The following is a 16621-nucleotide window of genomic DNA, read 5'->3' on the forward strand; positions in this document are numbered from 1 at the left end:
CTCTCCCCAAAGATACCCACAAGATCTATACACCTCTCAAGACTCCAAGGGGGACAAGGGAAGATCCGCAGCAATGACCGCCTCCTTCACTGCTCTACCTTCCCCTCCTCCTCTATTGGGCCGACAGATGACCGGACCCTCCTGGGGATTGACTGACCTACCTCTGAGGCCACCTCCGACCACAATGACTTGATTGCCTCCAGCACCACCATGTCCTTCAACCAGCTTGGGCTGAATTGGGTTTCAGTGGGTCACTTTTTGTTTGTTTCCCACCTAGTTATTGGGTGTTGTTTGCAGGGGGGTGACAGATGTTTCTGGGGTGGGGGTAGTTTTGTTGGGATTTAGTTTAATAATCATATGTTTATTTGTTGTGTGCTGTTAGACCAGGCATCCTTTGGCTTGTTTCCCTTGTCTTTTTGCCTCTGACATTTTTTTGACTGTGCATGGCATTTTGTTTTTGCTGGTTTTTGGATTCTGTGCACTTTGCTACTGCTGACCAGTGCTAACGTGCAAGTGCTCCCTTTCAAAATTGTACTGGTGATTGGTTTCTCCATGAGTGGCATATTTGATTCACTAGTTAGTTCGTAGTACAGGGCACCAGGTGTGCCCAGGGCCTGTAAATCAAATGCTACTAATGGGCCTGCATCACTGATTTTGCCACCCAAACAATTAGTCCTACAAACTTGCCAAAGACCTGCCACTGCAGTGTCTGTGAGTGCCGTTTTAAACTTCCATTTTGACCTGGCAAGTGCACCCTCTTGCCAGGCCAAACCCTCCCTTTAACTACATGTAAGTTACCCGTAAGGTAGTCGCATGGCAGCCCCAGGGGCAGAGTGCAGTCTATTTAAAAGGTATGACATCTGCTGGTATGTTTTACATGTCCTAAGAGTGAAATATTGCTAATTTCATGTTTCACTATTGCAAGGCCTATCTCTCCCATAGGGTAACATGGGGATTGATTTGAAATATCTTTTAAGTAATTTCCCATTGGAAGCAGATAGGGATTTAGTGTTTGGGGCCTCTGAACTCACAATTGAATAATACATCTTTTGGTGAAGTTGGTTTTTGGATTGTAAGTTTGAAAATGCCACTTTTAGAAATCAGGCATTTTTTTGCTCAGCCAATCACTGACTCTGCTTTTCTGTAGAATGCATGTCTGGGTTGTCTGACAGTTGACCTCCTGTGCATTCACTCTAGACAGCCACACAAAGAAAGATGAGGTGTGCCTTGCATATCCTGATGGCTCATAACCTGGCTGGTAGGTCTTCCTGAGCTAAAGTGATGGGAGAAGTGGTCACTGACACATATATTGGGTTGTGCCTGTCCTCACACACAACTGTCCACCCCCTGTAGTGTGTCTGACTCAGATGCCAAGTTAGGGAAAGTCAAGGTCTTGTGCACTACAAAGAGTTTTCTTTGAAGTTTGCCTACTTCAAAGGTAGAATGGGGTATACGTATTGTACCCCTGACACCCCAAAATCAGAACACTTCTGGATTGAGGACATTCTGCTAGGAAGAAGAGCTGGATGCTTTAGGAGGGACTACCACTCTGCCAGTTGCTTTGTTTTGCTGGCCTGCAGCTTGCTGCTTCTGTCCTGGGAGTGAAAAGACTGGGCTTTGCTTTCTGCATCCTGCTTCCAAGGTTCTCCAAGGGCTTGAGCTGAGATTGCTTCCTGTTCAGAAGTCCCAGGGCCAACAAATACTTCACCTGCTAGTGCCTGGGTTCTTCTGCTGAGAGTCCTCACTTGCCAAGGGGTGCCAAAACCAGTACCTGGACCCGTGGAAGTGTAAACTGATGATCTGAAGGAAAAAATTGATGCATCAACTCCTAGCATCTGTTTTATTGACGCATCACTGCAAAAGATCGATGCATCACCACTGCCTGCCCAGATGTGTGGTTCCCGCTTGATGCATCAAACACAGCTTTCACCGCAGGCCCCAATTTGATGTTGCAGAATGTCAGGGAAATCGCTGAAGCGTGAGTTTCGAGCCCTGTGTCACCGACATCCATGACACCTGCTCCAACTCTGATGCAGTGCCTTTACGCATGAGCAATCGCCGCAGTGCCCGATCACTGCTTTGCATTGGCACCACATGCCTGGATTTTCATCCCATCATCTTTGGGCATCATTAATTCATCAACACTGCACCACAGTAAGGAATTGAGGATGCGTGTCTGGGACTGACATAGCACCTATCCTGCCAGTAAGGAACTGATACATCAACCCCCCTGCCAGTAAGGAACCGATGCATCACCTCCCCTGCCTAGCAGTAAGGAACCAATGCAGCTGCCAATAAGAAACCGACCATTACCTTCACTACATAGTAAGGAACAAGGGCATTACTTTGTTTTCCGGCACTTCACCTCCCCTGCGCCTTGCTTCATCTTTGATTTTTTACACATCTAAGGTACTTTGTGCTAAACAAATGCATCCACTGAGTTTATGGTTGAACTTGCTTAATATTTTAAAAGTGATATTTTAATTTTTGTATATTGGATTTTTGTTGTTTTGATCTTGTTTTACTCAGATAAATATTGGCACTTTTTCTAAACTTGTGTGGACTCCTTATGTAGGTTTTTCACTGTGAGAGTGTGTGTGTGTGTGTGTGTGTGTGTGTGTGTGAGTGTGTGTGTGCGTGTGTGTGTGTGTGTGTGTGTGTGTGTGTGTGTAAATACTTTACACATTGCCTATGATATAAGACTGACTGCTCGTGCCAAGCAACGAAGGGGCTTATCAGGGGTTATCTTAGCTCTGTGGCTACCTTACCCTGACTACAGTGAGTGTCCCTACTTCACCAGGGTGCAAACCACTGCCAACTAAAGACTCAATTTCTAACATTTCTTACATATGCTTGTTTATGCCAGTTTACCGCTGCACTCTAAGTCTGCTTTATCTTACTTACCCCCTTTTTGACCGCCCCCCATGACATACGCTAGCACACTGATCACTGCTCTCTCCTCAACTGGAAATGGTCTCAACCACAAAATTAAGCAAGGGGACATCTTTCAATACCTCAAACGCCACTCTCCACTAGTGGTACTACTTCAAGATACCTACCTCCTAGGAAACCACTGGCCAGTGGTACAACGAGGGGGCAATACTAGAGTGTATCATGCAGGGTGCACAACTAGCTTCAGTAGCGCTACCATTCTCCACCACAAACGACTCCCACTAAATGTAACATTCTCACATTGTGATGCCCTTTGGTGCTTTGTTCTGGTGAAAGGGGACATGGAGGGGCTTCAATAGATGATTTGCCTCTGTTTATGCCCTCCCTATGATGGTGACCCCCACACTACAGGCTCTCACCCCCCTCCTCCTCAAATCCTTCCCCGGCCCTATCCTTCTGGGGGCTATTTAAAATCTGTGATGGCCCTGCACCTAGACTCGAGCAACCCTTCTGCTCACCAAATGCACGATTTGGCTGCCTGGGTCTCCTCTTTGACTCTCTCTGACTACTGGCAATTACTGCATCCCTAAGCCAAGGAATATGCCTTTTACACGCATTCCCATAAATCCCACACTAAGCTCAATTATATATTTCTGCCTTAGCTGACCCTGCCAGCGTGCTCGATGAACGCATACTCCCAGGGGCACTAACAGACCATGCTCTCATGACCTTGTCACTCAGGCCTTCAAGGCACCAACAACTCAGTCATTGGTAGCTCAGCGCATGGTGGCTCACCTACTCTGACTTTGTGGACTTCCTTCAGGCACACATCTGCGACTATTTCAGAATTAATGCACCATCTGTAATTTCCCCAACCACATTAGGGGAGGCCTGAAGGTGACCCGCTGTGGCCATATAGTCTCCTACCAATCAGCCGCCCACTCCCGTCGACTCACTGAGGTCTTTACCCTTGAACAAGACCTCTGCTCCGCAGATGAGGCATGTACCACAAACCCCCCTTCCTACCTTAAATATGTGGCAGACTTCAAACGACTCACACTCAGAAAAAACTGAACATCGCATCCTCAGCCCACCTTGACTCACAGGGTCAGATTTACAGGGAGAAGGCGGGGCATCTTTTGCATTGGCTGGCAAGCCGAGATCTAGCTGCTGGCATTATCCAGTCCATTAATACAGAGGTGGGTCGAGAAGTGGCAGACCCGCACTCAATAACGCAGGAATTCACCAGCTACTATACTGACCACTATACAGACCACCCAATGCCGGAGGACAAACACCTCCACCCTGTTCTGTACACAGCTTACAGACAGAGACAGGAAGTACTGGAGAAACCCATGACGGCAGGCAATATTATTTCAGCCATTGACTTGCTTCTCAGTAGGAAAAATCCGGGCCCCAATGACTTTCCATTATAAGTGTATAAAAGAAAATGCCTCCTTGTTGTCTACTCCCCTACTTCCCTACTTGCAATGCTCAAAGAGGCACTCAAAATGGGCCAGGTCCCCTACGACCTCTGTGGTGCCATAATATCCTTAAAACACATAAATCCCCGGGCACTGCGGGTCATTCAGGCCAATCACCATTTTCAGTAGGGAGATTAAGATACTGGAAAAAGTTTTAGCAAACTGCCTAGTAAAGGCAGTTACAACCCTTATCCATCCGAACCAAAGCATCGTTATGTAGCACATAACAATGACTTTGTAGGGTGCATAATGTGATCGCTTCTCCCAAGACATGGCAGAATGTTGAGCCGTTGTCTCGATAAAAATCGAACAACCCTTCGACACAGACTGTTGGCACTTTCTGTTTTGGCTGTTGGAGCGAATTCATTTCGGCACAACTTTTTGCTGCTGGTCGTGGATGCTCTACTTAGACCCCTGGGTAAGGGACCGAGTCATCTGGGCAACCTCCCCTGCTATTACCATTGAGCGGGGCACTTGCAGGGCTGTCCTCTCTCATCCCTTTTATTCACACTCACTATTGAACCCTTAGTAGGATGAATCTGGCGGAACGCACAACTACGCAGATTACATTGGTCTGATGGCAGCGAGGACAGAGTCTCACTATCCGTGGATGATCTTCTTGTTTATATGAGCAAACCCAAGGCCATATTCCCTTGTCTCTTACATATGTTACAGGTGTGTGCTGAGCTGGTCCAAGTCTACCTATGTCCCGATCTGGGGCCCCCGCAATGATATACGAGCCACAATCTTGTTTCAGTGGTCCAAAGAGCACTTACGCTACCTGGGCATAAACATCACCTTTTCACTACAGCAAGCATGGAACCATAATATCACACCCCTCGTCAGCTCAGTTGGTAGGGACATGGCTCATTGGGCCACTCTCCCCCGTAGTGTGGCTGACAGAGGTGCACTTTTCAAAATGATCTCCTTGCCGAGATTTCTCTACACCCTACAGAACTATCCCCATCCCATTCTCTCTACCTTCTTCTGCACACCACAAGCCAAGGCCTCAAGCTTCATCTGGGCGGGAGGTGTCCTGCAGATTTCCTTCTATAAATGTGTGTTGTACTGCTACGAGGGCGGACTGGGGTTCTCTGATCCTCAACTATACTGTTGTGCAAGCCACCTTCGCCCTATCACTGACCACCAGAACCATGCCACTGCGGCAGAACTCATTGAGTTGGAACTCCACAATACCCTTAACATACTCTATGGATGTACAATTCCCACATCCCTCCCCCAGCCACACGCTCAACTCTATTGTCTTGGCACCAATCCATAAGGTGGGTTAGTTGGCACGAGGTCCCAATGCCGATGATGCAACTTTGGGCTGGCTCCTGGCCCCCCCCCCCCACTCTGCCACGCTGCAGGGCTTCAGGGCATGGGGCTCTACTGTCATTACAATGAAGGGAGACATGTGGCAGGGCTCAGCCATTTGCCCATTCCATTATCTGGCCACCACCTTCACATTGCATAAGTTACAATTGTAATGCTTCCTTCGGTTGCGACTTGCCCTTCAGATCTAACTTGATCCTTTAAAGCCCCTCCCTCAGTCTAATCCCCTTGAGGCTCATCTGCTTAAATCACACCTTGTTGAGAAAGGCATGTACAGCCTTTATTGCATTTTAGTGAATAATGATCCAGACCCCAGGACTACTCGCAGGGAGAGTTGGGAGGGAGACCTGGGCTCTTTAGATGACGATTACTGTGGGGAGGCAAGAATGGCCCTAGATCCCTTGCGATATGGATAAGGCTCTGCCTCATCCAATTAAAATATCTTCACCACATCTACTACAGTCCTTTGTGTCTATATTGTATAAGGAGCGTGATGACACCACAATGCTGGAGGTAGAGGGACACATCGGGCTCCTTTTCCCATATGGTTTGGGACTCTCCCATTATACAAGCCTACTGGCAACACATTTTCTATCTTGCACTACCTTTTCTCATGTCATACACAGATTAGTCCCTTTGACCCAAAGCTGATTCTCCCAGGCCTGTTGGACACCTAGGGTGAACCGCAGCATCCGCCTGCTGATCGGAGTGGGCCATATTACCACAGAGAGGGACATTGCTCGACACTGGAGATCCCAACGTGCCCCGCCCATTCGGAATGGACTAGGGGGATGAACTTTACTGCTACTACAGCAATGTATGTTGTTAAATCCAGAGGGTGCCCACAAAAGCATGATAAGATGTGACGAAGCTGGATGTCTTACTCAGGATCACTTATCTTTTTGATGTATGTCTACTTTTGTCTTGTTTTCTATTGTAAAGTCGCAAGAACTGACTTATTGCAGCTTTATTTTATTGTTATTGTTTGTTTGATTTTCTTTTACAGATTTTTAAGTTTCGCCTCTCAAACTTTCAAAACATTTACAGGAATCACTACAACAGCAGTTCCTGCATTTGCTAGAGATGTCTGCTGGGCCAGCTGATAGCTCTAAATTTGATGGACAGAGGATGGAGTACTTTACTCCATCACCCGGACTGAGTAAATTCCAGTTTACCAAAGTCTAAATCAGGCTCAAATTCAGACACCCTACTTTGTGAACTACAATGACTTAGGGTGACTCAGGGGCAATATTAAAAGCAGGGTTTATTTCTATCAGAAGGGTTATTTTTACAGGTTTACATGCAGGGTAATAGCTGAAGATGTCAGGCTATTGAGATTAGTCTGAAGTCATGTATTCCTTGTCAGCCTAGTGACTAGCACAATACATGATGCTGTCCAAGGGTGACATTTGACTTACTATGCTATGATCTTACTAGAAATGTAAGTATGCCAACTAGGGATTAGCCTATATTACCATGCTTTAGGGGTCATAGCACATATAACGGTGCCTGGATAGCAGTACCACAAAGTGCATAGTTGAAAACACTACCATCATCAACCCACAAAATGTGGGGGACCACGCACAAAGACACACTTTCTCACAATTGGTTAGGAATGCAACACAAAGAACATAAAGGACAAACTCTCCAGAGGACGTATAGGTTCTGTGATCTATCGGAGAACTAGAACTCTGCTAGAAATATTTATGGGGACAGGACGAATATGGGGTGAGCAAAGCTTCAGCAAGCCTGCAAATGCATAGACGTGAAGTAATGGCAAAAGCACGAAGGTGGTCAGTGCAGAGAAGCCACAGAATGATTTCCTGTGGCCTTTTTTACTGTCTTTAACAAGCATAACCTGGAAGTGAAACAGAAAGTTAATAGTGAGCAAAATGTGGTAAATCTCTGTGTTCCGTATGCAGAATATTGCATAGCAAAATTACCACTGGTCAATGTTTACACCATTGTCCCTATTTTTAGCAACTCCTTACTATTCCCAATAAGGCAACCTCATATTCAGAGAATTGTCTGGTCTCCACAGCCTCCACCGTTCCAAATCTTGATAAAATCTTCTCTCAGAAACATTTTCTGGAAGTATTGGCTATGAACAGCCTAACACTATGTAGTTATTGACTCTAAATCCCATCAACTCTAAAGTGGATGATAAAGCTGACTGTGACACATATCTGTTAGGAGGGAAGACAGTTTGATATAAGTGGGGAGTTGTGATATAGTGGAAAGATAGTAAGGCTTGGCCTTTTGGATAGTAGGGCTTGGAACATTGAGATTTTACGTAAATGCAGGTCAGGGTGTATGGTGGTGAGTTTATGGTCAATGAGGTGGGTTAAAATTGTAAAAACAATTGTACAACAATTTGCTTAATTTGTGAAAAATAAGTGCAAGGGCTCCTGTCAGCAGGTCACTTCCTGCTGCACTGTCCATTGCTGCTGTCAGTTACAGTAACAGCATAACTAATAAGTCACACTCCTACAAGTGTGACAGTTCTGACAATTTCAGGACCCCAAAGTTAAAAGAATGGATTTGGCAGCCGGTATTAGACAGTCTTAATGTATATTGATTTAATAAACAAAAGTTGCTGTGCTCAACTCTGAATTAAAAAAAACAGTGCCACCATATGGCAGACTGTCATAGGCACCTGTACCTACAATTAAATGCTTGTGCCAAGCACAAGAAACCACTGTCTCAAATTAAGCACTGGTTAAGATGGAGATGGGATCCTCCTTCAGGAAGAGCCTTTGCACCTGTTACCTGGAAAAATGTCTCCTTTACTAGACTTCTCTTACCTTGCCCCTTTTTTGAGGGCCACAATGTGTGTACCTCAAACCACATTCCGTTGACAGAGCTTTTCGGCTTCTGCCATATGGTCACCTTCTCTGCCCACTGAGTTTGTATGAGGGCAGACCATGTAGTTCCTTTTATTGACAAGACATCATGTGTCTGTGGCATTCACATCTTCACACAGTTTATGAGTGAGCCCGGTGATGCCACAACATTCCCACACAAAAATATGTGAACAAAGTGATTTTTTCAAGTTAAAATCGAGATTTGCAGGGAATTCTGGGTAAGGAAACATTGGGGGATCCACGCAAGCCATACCTCCCTGGAAGCCCCCGGTGTCTACTTTTAAAAAATGTGTGAGTTTGGTAGGTTTCCCTAGATGGCCGCCGAGCACGGGGCCAAAAACACAGGTGACCCCCCTTGCAAAACCAGATCGTTTTGACATAATTAGTTGTTTATTTATACAGCGTGAGAATTTCGGCACAATATTGCAAGGGAAATGTGACAGACATTTTGAGGGTTGCAGGACATTGTGGATAAAATAACTTGTTGGAATTCACAAGAGAGACATCACCATGAACTCCCATGGGTTTATGACAATATCTACAGTTGGTAGGTTATTCTTAGATGGAATGTACACCTTGGCAGAGAGACTAAAAAGACAAAGATTCCTGCAGAGCCATCTATTCCTCAAACACACACACATACTGGTTGTATTTGGCACGAAGGCGAGTGATGGTTCTGTATATAAAATTTTATTAACAAGAGATTTCACAAAAATGAAATGCACTGTCAATAATTAAATAGACAAAAAACCGAACCAGTGACTCGCAGCTCGTGATCTGTAAAGCCATGGCAATGGACCAACCGATTAACAGGCCAATTCACACACCTTTCATACATGATACACGCAAGACCATTCACACCACCAGGCACAAAAACAACACATTACAACATTCACAAAAAGGGACAAGGTACACCCTGTTTCAGAAAGACAAATATTACTGCACAGCCATCTAATCCTCAAGCACACACACATACTGGTTGGATTTGGCACGAGGGTGAGTGATGGTTCAGTATGTACAATTGTATTAGCAAGTGATTTCACAAAAAGGAAATACACTGTTAATAACTGAAAGGGCGAGAAACTGAACCATCGACTAACAGCTCGTGAGCTGTAAAGCCACGACAAGGCACCAACCTCTTAACAGGCCATTCATACACCTTTCATACGTGTGACACATACAAAACCATTCACACCACCAGCCGCGGGCCCATCACATTACAACATCACACCAGCAGACAGCGCCATTTAAGGGCCCATCACTTTCACACGCTCACATTCCTGACACAGCAACCACACAAGCTGATGGATTGCGTGGAATGCCACTCAGCTAGCAGTGTGTGTAGTGACCAGCAGAAAGTCACTACTCACACACCGCCAGCCGAGCGCCAGTCCACGCACACCACTAGCCAAACACCAATCCACGCATACTGCCAGCCAAGCACCAATCCACGCACACCGCCAGCCAAGCGCCAATCCACGCACACCGCCAGCCAACTGCAAATCCACTCACACTGCCAGCCAAGTACCAGTCCACGCACACCACCAGCCAAGTGCCAGTCCACACACACCACCAGCCAAGTGCCAGTCCACACACACCACCAGTCAAGCGCCAGTCCAGGCACACTGCCAGCCAATCTCCAATCCATGCACACCGCCAGCCAAGCACCAGTCCACGCACACTGCCAGCCAAGTAACCAGTCCACGCACACCGCCAGCCAAGCGCCAGTCCACGCACACCGCCAGTCAAGCGCCAGTCCAGGCACACCACCAGCCAAGCACCAGTCCACACACACCGCCAGCCAAGCACCAGTCCCCGCACACCACCAGCCAAGCGCCAGCCTACACACACATCACATTTAGGATTTTGACAAAAATAAAAACACAAACAAATTGCAAATAGATACAAATCTACTAACACAAAAATCTGAAACAAAATACATTGCACTAATGCCAATCTTGAAACAGAATCAAATTTTTTAAAGAATACAGACCAGGCAGTTCACTTTACCACTCATGGGTGCTCCCAAAAATTATTTTGCGTGTGGTACGCTCTAAAACAAGCAGGGACACACAGCCCAGGGTTAGAAGGACACTCGGGGCAATACATAGGAGTCTCCTTCCGCGTACCTCTTCGCCAACAGACTCTACATCTCCTAGTGGGAAACTCTTTTGAGGATGTGGGAGGAATGAAATCAGGAAAGTGGCGATCTTTCAATCGAGCCACATCCTCCACCACTCCAACTCTAGGAACCCTTGCCTGTTCCACAACAACAAGGCTGCCTATCAGAGATTGCTGAAACTGAACAAAAGTCAACTTTGATGAAGTAGAACACTCCTTGAGCACAACAAAAACATTAAAAGTTGCTAAATTAAAGAGATGGATGGCCAACTTCTTATTCCAAACATAAGCCTTACATAAGCCTTATGAATAGCAGTGTAAGGTTCCAACCTCTGATCTACTCTATCAACATCACCCATGTGCTTATTGTAGTATAAAATGCATACAGGTTTGCGCACTTCAGAAATCTGACCCCAAACAGCCACAGGTGAAGTACTCTCATCATGGATGGTAGTCAGCATGTACCAATCCCTCATGTCCACAAATTTCACAGTTAGTAGTTCATCACTACTCAAGGAACTGCACTGTCCCCTCTGAAGTTTTCTGCAAACAAGCTCTTTTGGATAACCTTTACGGTTAGAGCGGATTGTGCCACAAGCAAAAGTGTCCACTTTGAACAATTCCTTAAACAATTGCACAGCAGTGTAGAAGTTATCAAGGTACAAAGGGTGGCCTCTGTTAAACAGTCCTCTAGCAAGATCCCACACAATTTTCTCAGAAACTCCAAAAAGTGGACGGACAACCAGGGGGGTCAATAGTGGAATCCCTACCAGTGTAAACACGGAAATTAAAAACATATCCTGTCCTACTCTCAGACAACATATACAGCTTAATTCCATAGCGTGCCCTCTTGCTAGGGATTTACTGCCTATAAACCAAACGGCCCTTGAACAAGACCAAAGACTCATCAATAGATATTTCTTTCCCTGGAGTATAGATCTCTGAAAATCGATCTACTAAGTGATCAAGAACAGGCCGAATCTTAAAAAGACGGTCACAGACAGGGTAATCTCGTGGCAAAGTCAAAGAATTATCAACAAAATGCAGCATCCGTAGCAAAAGTAAATACCGATCACGAGTCATAACTGCAGGAAATATGGCCATTGCCATCAAGGGACTGGTAGACCAATATGAAGCCATGGACGGCTTCCTTATCAAACCCATCAATAAAGTCAAACCCAAAAACTTCTTCATCTCCTCCAAATTTGTGGGAGTCCACCGGGTAGCTCTAGAGTGGGGCCTAAGTTTGTCACTGTAGTCCCTCAAAAACTGTTCAGCATACAAATTAGTCTGCTCAACAATCTAACCCAAAAATACATCATCCATAAACAACTGAAAAAACTATAGGCAAAAAATGTTCACAATCCACTCTACACCCTGCATCACCACTAAAGGCAGGCAACACCGGCTGCACCATGTTTGGATCAACCCAGAGTCCAGCACTTCCAGTAAGAAGCCTAGCAGCCTCAGGCTGCAATCCAGATGCCTCTTGCACCATCGGCACAGCAGTATCCTCCTCTAAAAACAGGCACATCATCCGCACTGAGAGTAGCTTCATCTGCACTGAGAGTACCTTCATCATCCGATGATTCCATGTGGAGAGAAAACTTACTGCCTGAATCTTCCCCTCCCTCCTCTCCCTCAGATGCACTGTCAGTCTCATAATCCGGCTCAGAGGAAGATTCAAGAAGCATACCAACCACCTGCTGAGCAGTCATTCTATGGCTAGCCATGCTGCTTGCTAATAAAAGTAACTTGTCAAACAAGTCAACAACAACAAACACTTTGTAAAATAGGTAATAAACAGGTAATAAACAAAATGCACCTTTATCAGAAATACCTATATAGTCCAAAACGATACCACTCACTTGCCAGAAGCAGCTAAATTCACCACCACCTACTTTTTTGCACAGACACTGTATGGATTAACAATATCCCACTAAAAAAGAAAGAGAAAAGAAAATTACACATAAAACAATGCAAAACACATTGCAAAGAATTCCATGCACAAAACACTAACTAAATAAGCTGCCATTATGACACCACTTACAAAAAAATTCATTCATACATTACAAAAATAATAATTTGGAGAAAATACAACAAAAATGTTTTTCTTACCAAAAAAATGCAACTGCGCAAAACTGCAGAACACCACTGTCGAAATCTCAAACAGGAATCCAAAGCTTTACACTAGAATAAAAAGGAGAAAAAAACATTACAATCACATATGCAAATAATGCACCAGTCCACACACAATCCACCAGCCAAGCTAAGGGGTAGGTGGGCCTAAGAGTGTAAATAAAATATTCACCCCCGTAAAAGGGGAGCAACCCTTGCCCTTGAGGCCACTCCCAAACACAAAAAAAGAGAAAAAAAAAGATGTCTAGTGGCTTCTGCCCCCCTGGAGGACAGATGGGCCTCAAAACATACTGCTATTCTGCCACCCAAAGAGGGCAGAAATGACCACAATCATCCTCCCATAAAGGGGAGCGACCCTTGTCAAAGGAGCCGCTCCCCAACATAAAAACAAACAAACCCGGGTGGCCTAGTGGCCCTACAAAAAAACAAATCAGCCGATTTGCCCCTCAGGGTGGCAGAAACGGCCAAATTAATGCTCACCAAATGGGAGCAACCCTTGCCGAAGGAGCCACTCCCCACAAAAAAATCCCTGGTGGTCTAGTGGGCCCAATTTTTTTTTTAAATGGCGATCTGGCCCCCTGCGGGGCAGAGACAGCAACAAATATTGACCCCAAAGGAGAGTGACCCTTGCCCAAGGGGTCACTCTCCACAAATAACTCCCTGGTGGCCTAGTGGACTCTACATTAAACAAGCATTTGCAATGCAATCAGTCTCGCCTTTGGAACCTTATATATACTTAGCTATGCAGCACATTAGCCTGCGCCCTGAAACATCTGCTGTTCTTTGACATGGAGGGAAAGCAAGCACTAAACTGTGTGACACGCCAAGTATTGGAACACACGGGGAGAAATATTGCCTTTCAGTGGGAAATGGTAGAGTCCAAAGCTCTGTTTTTAATATAAAATCTGGGCCTTCGGTGGTCATATCACTGAAAATACAAGATTTAAAAAAAATATTATTGTCTATGGGTGCTCGTGGAAGACAATTTCTATGGACTGAAAACTAGAGAATGCTGAAGTGATTCTGGTATTTTACTGACATCTGCTCGTCGTTTTCTATCAAGAAAGTTAAATAGAGTCAGTTGATCAGAAAAAAAGTCCCTAAGCGGAAGCAGAAAAGTCCTAGGGCTGATCTCCAAAGCCCACAAACCATATAAATATTAACCCTGGGCAAAGCACTACGCTACGCTCGCGTAGTTTGCGAAGTATGCGCTACTTCGCACTACGCGAATTGCACGTAGCACAGTGCAAACACGCGTAGTGTAGTGCAGCGGTCATTTTTTGCTTGCTCACAGTCCTCAACGACAAGTTGGCGACCGCGAGCAAGCAAAATGACATCCCAGCGAGACTTTTTCCTCGTTCGCGATCAGCAACATCAAGTTGCCGATCACGAGCGGGGAAAATAAATCTCCCGGCGAGATTCTCAACGCGGGGAGGTCAGGTTGCTCATTGCGAGTGGAAAACTACAGCTCGCATTGTGCAAGATGCCATTTTGAATGATTGCAGTGCCAGATGCTTGTCCGCACTGTGCAATCATTGAAAACGGCATCTTGCACAGTGCGAACAGGGTACTACGCAGTTCCCGAAGTGCTACGCGTAGCTCGTGTAGTGTGAAGTGCACTTTGCGTAGCTACGCGTAGCGCTACTTCGCGAACTACGCCCAGGGTTAATAAATATATAAGTATATACTAAAACATATACAAGAGGTCTCGAGTGCTCGACCTAAAAATGGCGAAATCTGCCCCCCCCCCATGGGGGCAGACTGCCAAAATCATAAGCCCCCAAAGGGGAGTGACCCTTGCCCAAGGGGCCACTTCCCACTAAACACTCCCTGGTGGTCCAGTGAGCATTTTGTTTTTAATAAAGAAAATCTGCCCCCCCCAGGGGGCAGACAAAGCCTGAATACATTGCCCCCAAAAAGCAGAGCGACCCTTGCCTAAAGGGCCACTCCCCCAAACAAAACAAACTACCTAAAAAGAAAGACCCCCAAAGGGGAGTGACCCTTGCCCAAGGGGCCACTCCCCACTACATTGCTTTAAAATGGCCAGTGGGCCGATTTTATTTAAAAAAAATGCCTGCACCCCCCCAGAGGGGCAGACAAAGCAAGAATATATTGCCCCCAAAAGGGGGAGCGACCCTTGTCTAAGGGGCCGCTCCCCCCAAACAGGAAAGTCATGGCCCTTTCAAAAAAAAAATCCCTGGCATCTAGTGGGCATCTAGTGGGCATTCCTGCTGCACGATCGCACGTTCGTGCAGCAGGAATGCACAAAAGAGGCATCGAGGGAAAGGAAAACCTTTCCCTCGATGTCTCTTTTGAGAAAATACCCCCCCTCCCCAGCCCCAAAACTTACCTCTTGGTTCACCGACGCGCGCTGACGTCATTGATGACGCGGAGGGGAGAGCGGGGGGAGGCAGGGGAAGGTCTTCCCCTGCCTTCCCCAGTAACAAAACCCAGATCGTCTGCCCACGGGGGGAGCACCAGCCACGTGGGTGGGTGTCATGACTAGCTGGACTTGTCATGAGCACACGGCTACTGTGTGCCATGACGAGTCCAGCTCATCAGGAGCACCGAACGGGTTAATATACGAAAAGGTTTTGCTAACAAAATTAATGAGGAGTAGATACATGTTTGAAAAAAATGCTTATAAAATGTAACTTTGATATATATTTCCAACTTAATACTCAAGTATTGTCTTATGTCATGCTGCAACTGTGGTTGCTTTATATATGGAAAATAATCACAGCACACATAGAAAGAGGAAGGAACTAAGAGAAATACAGATAATTCTCCTCATTATGCCTCTACTGGGAATTACCAGGTTGACTAGTTCTGGTAAATCTGGGAATACTTCAAAAACCAGGCAGCGACTGTGGAACACCTCCCTGGCGCAGTGTAAGGCAATGCAGCAATTTCTGCTGTGTTGCTTTAATCAAGATTCATGAAGTCACTCCGGGCCCCCCCAAAGTGGCCTTGTGTGGCTTTGAAAATCTAATTTTCAGTTGTGTAGCCCATGTACCAAGTTGCTTGATAAGCGCAAGGCAACTGTGGTCATAAATATGGCCCTTAGTGCCAAATGTTTGAAGCATTCTTTAAGGAAAACTGGCTGCATTAAAAACAAAACAAAAATTGCATCATTTAGAAGCAAAACTGAAATGGTGGTCTGTTGTTTGGCGTTGTAGTGATCACCTTGTTGCAGAGGCAGTGGCAAGGCGCTCATCGTGCAATGCTTTATCATGCAGCAGTCTGAAACAATTTTAAATGGGATGTTTTTCAATAGGTTTCCTCTGTTTATAAGGTCATTCAAAACCAGGTTCATTTTCTTCACAGGAACTTACATGAAAGCTTAAAAATATAAACTTAGGTTGGAGCAATCAGTGTTCTCATGACACCATCTCATGATGGTGTCATGAGACGAGTGTTCTCATGATGAAGCTCTAATAGCAATTGGCTGTCGCTTGTTTAAATGCGTGTTACCATACCCCAATCATAAGCAATGTTTTTATCCCATCACAGTTTCTGCTAATATACAGGTACTGTTTAGTTGTAATTCCTCAAAGTGCAATGTGGATATGAATCTGAATACGAGACACTGGAAGCAAACATGATTCTATTGCAGCCTTTCTGGTTTATAAAATAAAGGTACAAAAGTGAAATCATACCATTGAAGAGACTTAGCTGTACCTGCACCAAGCCCTCTGTCAATTTTTCAAAACAACAATAAATCAGGTTTGTGTGTCTAGTGTCCTTACTTTAAACGACTGAGCGGAGCATCAATAAGTGCAATGC

Source organism: Triturus cristatus, chromosome 3_1 (assembly GCF_964204655.1).
Source record: "Triturus cristatus chromosome 3_1, aTriCri1.1, whole genome shotgun sequence".
NCBI lineage: Eukaryota > Metazoa > Chordata > Amphibia > Caudata > Salamandridae > Triturus > Triturus cristatus.